The 6,621-nt window shown below is 42.4% G+C and overlaps 1 long non-coding RNA gene across 1 annotated transcript; it reads right to left on the bottom strand.

Moving 5' to 3' along the window:
• Positions 1–362: 362 nt before the first annotated feature.
• Positions 363–4,255, bottom strand: LOC102552809 (uncharacterized). Its single transcript, XR_005502241.2, has 4 exons — positions 3,810–4,255; positions 2,991–3,049; positions 2,437–2,787; positions 363–984 (listed from the first exon to the last, which is right to left on the bottom strand). It is a non-coding gene; the product is annotated as an uncharacterized LOC102552809 (long non-coding RNA).
• Positions 4,256–6,621: the final 2,366 nt, after the last annotated feature.

The raw sequence follows: 6,621 nt of genomic DNA, 5'->3' as shown, positions 1-6,621 counted from the left end.
ATTGCCAAGAGGGGCCTCATCTTTTAACAACAATTTTTATTCATTACCAAATATGACCCTGTGACACTGCTCTGTATTATTGGCCTGGCTCTTCTGGACCGCTGTTCGTCTAGAAGCATCCTAAAATGGTGACCACACATTTACAATGCTCACTTTGGCTTCTCCTAGGTTTAATCCATCCCCCGTGGCTACTTGTACAATTCCAGTTTCAATGCAAAAGCTTTCTGCACTGACCTTGTACAGTTATAAATGTTTTAACATCCATAAAAGAATAAAAATGTGTGTTCCCATAAAAAGCAGCAAACAGAAAATGCAGCAAATGGTAGGAAGATTTGAGTCCCAGCAACACCGGGCTCCATAAGGCCGGCATTACGGTGCCTCCTTCGCATCCCTGAACTTAATGGCTGAGAACGTGGTTCTCGCAAAGCGTTTTAGAGGGCATTATATTAGTGTGACCGTCAGATAGTGTGAAGCTCCCTTTTATTTGCAGGAGATTATTTCCTGGGCTCCTTCAGAAAGGGAAGCAGGGCTTTGCAGCCTTTTAAACCTGCAAACCTTCCCCCTAAAACAAGCGGCAGACATGGGGACTCACAGCTACCTGCTTCCTTGGCTTTGGAAGCTTTGTCTCTGTTAGGAAGATATGCTGTTTATTCTCCAACCAAAGTTCCCTGGTGTTGTTTGTTTTTAAGATAAAAAAAAAAATAGCTGCGGAGTGAAAACAAAGCATTTAAAGCCTCCTAAAAGGTTGCGAGTTCATTCCTTTCTCCTTCTCGGGGTTATAAACAGGGTTCCGGAAAAAGCTCCTCTCAGAGCTGAGAGCCCACCAGGCGTATAAAGGGGTAGAACCTTCGCTTGTCAATTTCAAGAAGAGCGGATGATCCTGGAGGTTTTTTATTCCTTTAATCAGCTGTAATTTTCAGCCCTGATGCTGGCTGACAGGCTTCATCTCAAACCCTGTGCAGCATGGCTCCTCTGGCTTTATCCCTGTGAGACCGGAACAGGAGGGAAAGAGGTCTGAGAGCGAGCTGGCAATGGTAGCTGGGTGGATTCTTACCCACTAGAAGGATGGGCACCCCAGTTTGGAGGGGTCTTAGGGGCAAGCGTGCGAGAAATGCTCTCTTTATGGAAGAAACCCACATGCTAAGACACTTTGTATTTTTTTTCTTCTTTCTTACCTCCACACAGCCCACTGTCTCCTCTACCTCTCTCATGTTCTTATCTACCCCCCTTTTCTCGTCCTGTTTGGCACAGAGACTATGGGTCAGGAGGTGCGTGGATAGGTGTATGTCTGCATGTACACAGGGACATCTTATGCAATGAATAATTATCAGAACTATCACACACTGAATAATTATCAGAACTGTCACACACTGAGGGCTTCCGAGATGCCAGCCCCCGGTTTTCTTTGTTTTCCAAAGCTCCAGTCACTGGAGTCCAGTGGGTCTTCGAATCACACCTGCGGCTCTCGTTTTACATGTCAGGAAACTGATAGAAACCACATGTGTGGATGAGAAAGACACACACACACACACACACACACACACACACACACACACACACAGCCCCTCCAGGTCACATGTCCCTGCTTTAAATCGCAGTCTTCCAACTGTATCTACAAATCACACTCTTAAACATGAACTTGGAACAGCTGAGTTTAGGAGGGGCCGAGTCGAGTCGGTACTGTGTCTCAGGTGTGAGGACCTAAACTGTTCACACCAGGGGTTAGAATGGAGCCTTCCCTTACCCGTGAGGGGAGGGGCTAGTTACAGGGAGAAATGCTGTGACCTTGGTTTGACTGTGGAGCACAAGACCCTCTTTGGAGACAGGCATGGGTGTGGGTGCTGAGGTGTCACCCTAGCTTGTCCTACCAACTGTTAGATGATGTAGGAAGGGTGGCTGATCCTGAGACTGTGCACGTGCCCATGTGGTCAGTGCAAGACCACCTTTGTTCCTTGTATCACCCCATGGATAGGGCTGGGGCATATCCTGGACAAGCTATTTTAGCTTTAAATGTATAAATGCACATGCTTTTAATTACCTGGAGACCATTTGTGGAATTTTAAAAATGTGTTTTTGATTGACATAGAATTATATATGACTTTCCCTGCTCCTATTCTTTCCCTAGCCCCTCCCTGCTCCCTTTGTCAATCCCTTGCCATACACCCAATTTGCCACCTTTTCTTTGACTATTGTTACGTATATATATGTACAAATATATATACAAACATATATATATGCATGAACACACACACACACATATATGCATGAACACAGGCTGGGTCATTTTTGACATTTGTGTATGTGCTCTCGGGGCTGGCTACTCTGCACTGGTAAGTCAATCAGGAAGCCAATTCTCCTGCTCCCGGTATCACTAGCTGCCTACAATTATCTCATCTAGGACTGGGATCCCAAGGAATTTCCCTTCTCCCATGTTACCTTTTCCATTGTTCTGATCTTGTTTACGTGCCCACTTTTTGCCTGTCATGGCAGACATAGTATTCTGACTCATAATATTTCCCTCCGCTCTTCTGTGAGGTTCCTTGAGCCAGAGTCGCAGGAGTGCAGATGCAGATGCATCCACTGGCTGGGCTCGCCATGATGTATTGACCTCTGCATTGTGCAGTTGGAGTTCTATGCAGTGGTCTCCATTTGCTGTAAAGAGAGGCTTCTTTGACGAGAGATGACGGCTACATTCATCCAGGGAAAGCGGCTTGAGTGAGCCACCCATTTGGAGAGTTGTTCTATCAGTTTTTGAGTCCATTGCATTTCTGCCTTAGCGACAGTTACCTTGTGAGTAAAATAGAAACATAAGTTGCTTCCTGTTTAGAATTTGAAGATGCAAGAAAATATTAAGATACATCGATTTTAGTGAAGAAATGGTTTGAGTGAACACAGGCAGCATATTCCTCCAGTTTGATGTCATTGTGTCATGAGCTCTCAGTGTCTACAGCATCCTAGCTAGACCAAATGGGATGATGGAAAACCTTCACCTCATTCTCCTGGTGCTCTGTTATCTCTTCCTCCTCTCTGCATCCCTCTTTCCCTCCATCTATTACAAAACAAAAACCAGAAGAGAAGCAGTTGGTTAACATCTCTATAGAATCTTTCCTTGGTTAAGTTGGTACCTGAACAACTTGAGTACAGAGCTCACCCCATGACAAAAAGCTTGCATCCGTGTGTATCACATATTGAGGCCCACTTCTAAAAATATATACATGGGTAGATGAAAAGTCCCCCATGACGAGGGATCTCACTTTCATTTTTGTGGCAGTCTTTTCTGGTCATATCCTTCCCTTAAGTTACAGTTCAAGGTCATTGCTGACTTTCCCAATCAAGGCTAATATGAGAACTGACACAGAGGCACAAATCTTTTTGCTCTGATATTTCCTTTTCGAGTCTTCTAGCGACCAAACAAGCCACAGATGCAAAACATTACCTTGAAGTAGATAACTTAATGACCTTTACTGGCCTTATAAAACCCATGAGAAGTCACATGTTGGTGTAACTATTCCACTGTAAGAGAACTAAGAGAAGTATACTCCAGTGTGATGGTAGTCTCTGCCACAGTCCGCCATAGTTGTAACCCTCATGTCAAAATTGAATGCTGTGAATAATAACTGTATTTATGGTTCTGATTTGGTTTGCAATTGAGTCTCCTAAAAACCAGAAACCAGAAAAGTATCCCCTTTTTTTGCACAGATTTGTACACAATTTAGTTTGGAACTATTTTAGAATTATTCTGGTATGCTACAAAATTCAAGATCTTTTGTTTTCATACATTATGAAAGGGAAATGTCACAAGCACTCACCTTTGTGGTGCCCGAGCTCTGCTGACAGCTGTATGATACACACTCAGTGTGGGAGGCTGGGAGCTGAAAGTTTCATCAATAAATATGACTCTAATCGCTTCATGTTGATGGTCAAGGTAATGACGTTTATGATCTTAGAAATGCACACCTCTTCCAACCACACTCGGACTTGAGGGCCGAAATCCACACTGTAGGGCACATTTGTTTCTTCCCTCCTGGCAGAAATCCCAGTGTTACGTACCTGACAACTCTTGATAATAATCTGGCTGTGAGACAGTCATGTTTCTGGCTGGCATTTTACCCTGGCATAGGGATGTGAGTCTTCTGTACAGAGCACGTGGAAATGAGGGTTGCTATATCCTTGTACGTACATATCTGAAGCGTTCAAACACGGCCATAGCCACTGCCTCTCTGCATCCCTAATGGCAAGAATCTAGACGATTTAAAATGTAAGAGAAATAAGCAACACAAAACCAGAGACACCAATTCATCAGGTAGAATGAATAGCAGGAAAAATGATTAAGGGTGCTTTAAAAAAGAGTCAACATTCAAACATTTTGTGTGCAAATTGGTTTGAAAAGAAATGGCATCCCTCCTGGTATCCAGACTGCTCTGATGTACCCATTTCTTCACCTTCCTTTCATCCCTCGTCTGCATGCCCCGACTCTACTCTGAAATTATTTTGTACAAATGAATATTTTGTGTGAATGGATCCAAATGATATATGTAACAGCTTTAGAAATCCATTATTTTATTTGTTTTAAACATGTGTTTGTGTTTAATGTCTCTTACAATATGTATGGCAAAGCACATTTGTATATATGACAATTTGTACTTTAAAAGGTATTTTTGTGCAAGTTTTGCTTTTGACATGGAAAACTCAAGTTTATGGAATATCTACCTGATGCAAAGCTTTGTGGCTGCTTTTTGGTGGGGGGATATTTTTATTTACATTTCAAATGTTATTCCCTTTCCCTGTTTCCTGTCTATAAACTCCCTATCTCATTCCCCTCCCTCTTCTTCTATAAGAGTGTTCCCCCTCCCGAAACACCCCCTTCCTCCCTCCCCCTTGACATTCCCCTACACTGGGTGGGGAGGGTCCAGCCTTGGCAGGACCAAGGGCTTCTCATCCCACTGGTGCCCAACAAGGCCAGCCTCTGCTACATACGCAGCTGGAGCCATGGGTCTGTCCATGTGTACTCTTTGGATGGTGGTTTAGTCCCTGGGAGCTCTGGTTGGTTGTTATTGTTGTTCTTAATGGGGTTGCAAGCCCCTTCAGCTCTTTAAAAACAAGATTATGGTCACAGTCGAGATTGAAATCGACATATGTATGATACTTGGTCTTCTTTGTGGGATAGAGCACCTGTTTAGTTAGTGCATTTGCTGCAAGAGTTCTGCTGAAACCATTCTAAATGTCAATGATCTGGCTTGAAAATGTCCATACAAGCATTAATTTTGCATCTCTATACTACTGAAGTTTTGCTTTGGGGTCTTCTGGTGTTGACATCTAACATGTTTGGTATCCTCATTTTGCTTGACCGAATTTTCGGAGTGGGAAATAAAGTGTATTAATCTGACCTTCGATGTTTCCTTAGCCACACAACACACAAAGGCAAAGCCGGCCCCCACGCCACTGAGGCTATGGGAGACAGTTTGTCTTGACAGCATTTAAGCTATGATCCTCTTTTTTTGAACCTACTAAGCAAAACTGTAATCGTGTTAAAATGTAGCAAAAGAATTCTCAGGAAAAAAAAAAGAAAAAAGTTTAAAGAGACCAATTTATGTGTAAAAAGATCAAGAAAGATGAGGTAATATTTTTTTAAAAGCCTTGTGCTCTTGACATTAATTCCTGGCCTCTGAAAATTTCATTTTATTCTTATAATGACCTTCTCTTTTTATAAAGAAAATACTTTCCCCCTCTCCTTTATTGACCAAACTGTAATGAGAAAATAAGAAGTGGGTTATTGTTACCCCCCCCACCCCCCGAAAAACCTGGGAAAGAATTGGCTCCAATTAATGCGGAGGCCACTTTATTCCTGTTAAAATGTAGCGCGGTTAATAAAGTGTTAGCCGGGAATAAAAATGTGAGTGTAGTTAAATGCAAATGCAGGCGCAAATACCGAGCGATTACGCTCGCCCATGTTGACTTCTGTAGAGGAGAAAAAAATATCTATGATGCCCTCAGCGAGTGGAATTCTGTGAGGATGTACTAGAATGTACTCTTCTGGGTTGGAAGCTCCTGATTTCAGACCTTAATGCCTGCACACAAACTGACTTTAAAAAGCAAAGGTTTGAAACAGATAAAGCAACATTTTGCCTAAAGTTCATTCATCAAAGGGCCGCATATTTTGAAAAGGGTAAAAGCACTACTAAACCCATCAGGGATAAGTAAAGGCTATATACTATAGATTATTTTAATCCCCCAGCTAGATATAAAAGGGATAATTACATATTTGTGGTTGAAGCCATGTGGTGGAAAAATCAATACAACTTTTTTGTATGACACTTCATTAGTGTGAAAAATTTTAAAAGCTGAGAAGAACTGCCTTGCAATTAAATGCCTCTGCTACTTCAGCTCCAGTAATGGGTTTGTATTATTATCTAGTTTATTTGAAATAGTGGCTGCACTATGGAAGTAATTGGAAAACATTGATTATGCACTTGTATCTGGAAGGACTGGCAAGTCATTACAGGGCCCGGCAACAGCTAGTTAGCCTTACTAATGAGGCACTAATTGCTGTAAGTAGGTTAGTAGGTTAGCATGTTGGTGAGACTGGGAGGACGCAACAGTTCAGAAAATTCCGAAGGGTTC

The sequence above is a fragment of the Rattus norvegicus genome, chromosome 3 (genome assembly GCF_036323735.1).
Source record: "Rattus norvegicus strain BN/NHsdMcwi chromosome 3, GRCr8, whole genome shotgun sequence".
NCBI lineage: Eukaryota > Metazoa > Chordata > Mammalia > Rodentia > Muridae > Rattus > Rattus norvegicus.
This window is presented reverse-complemented; position numbering and strand designations above follow the sequence as displayed.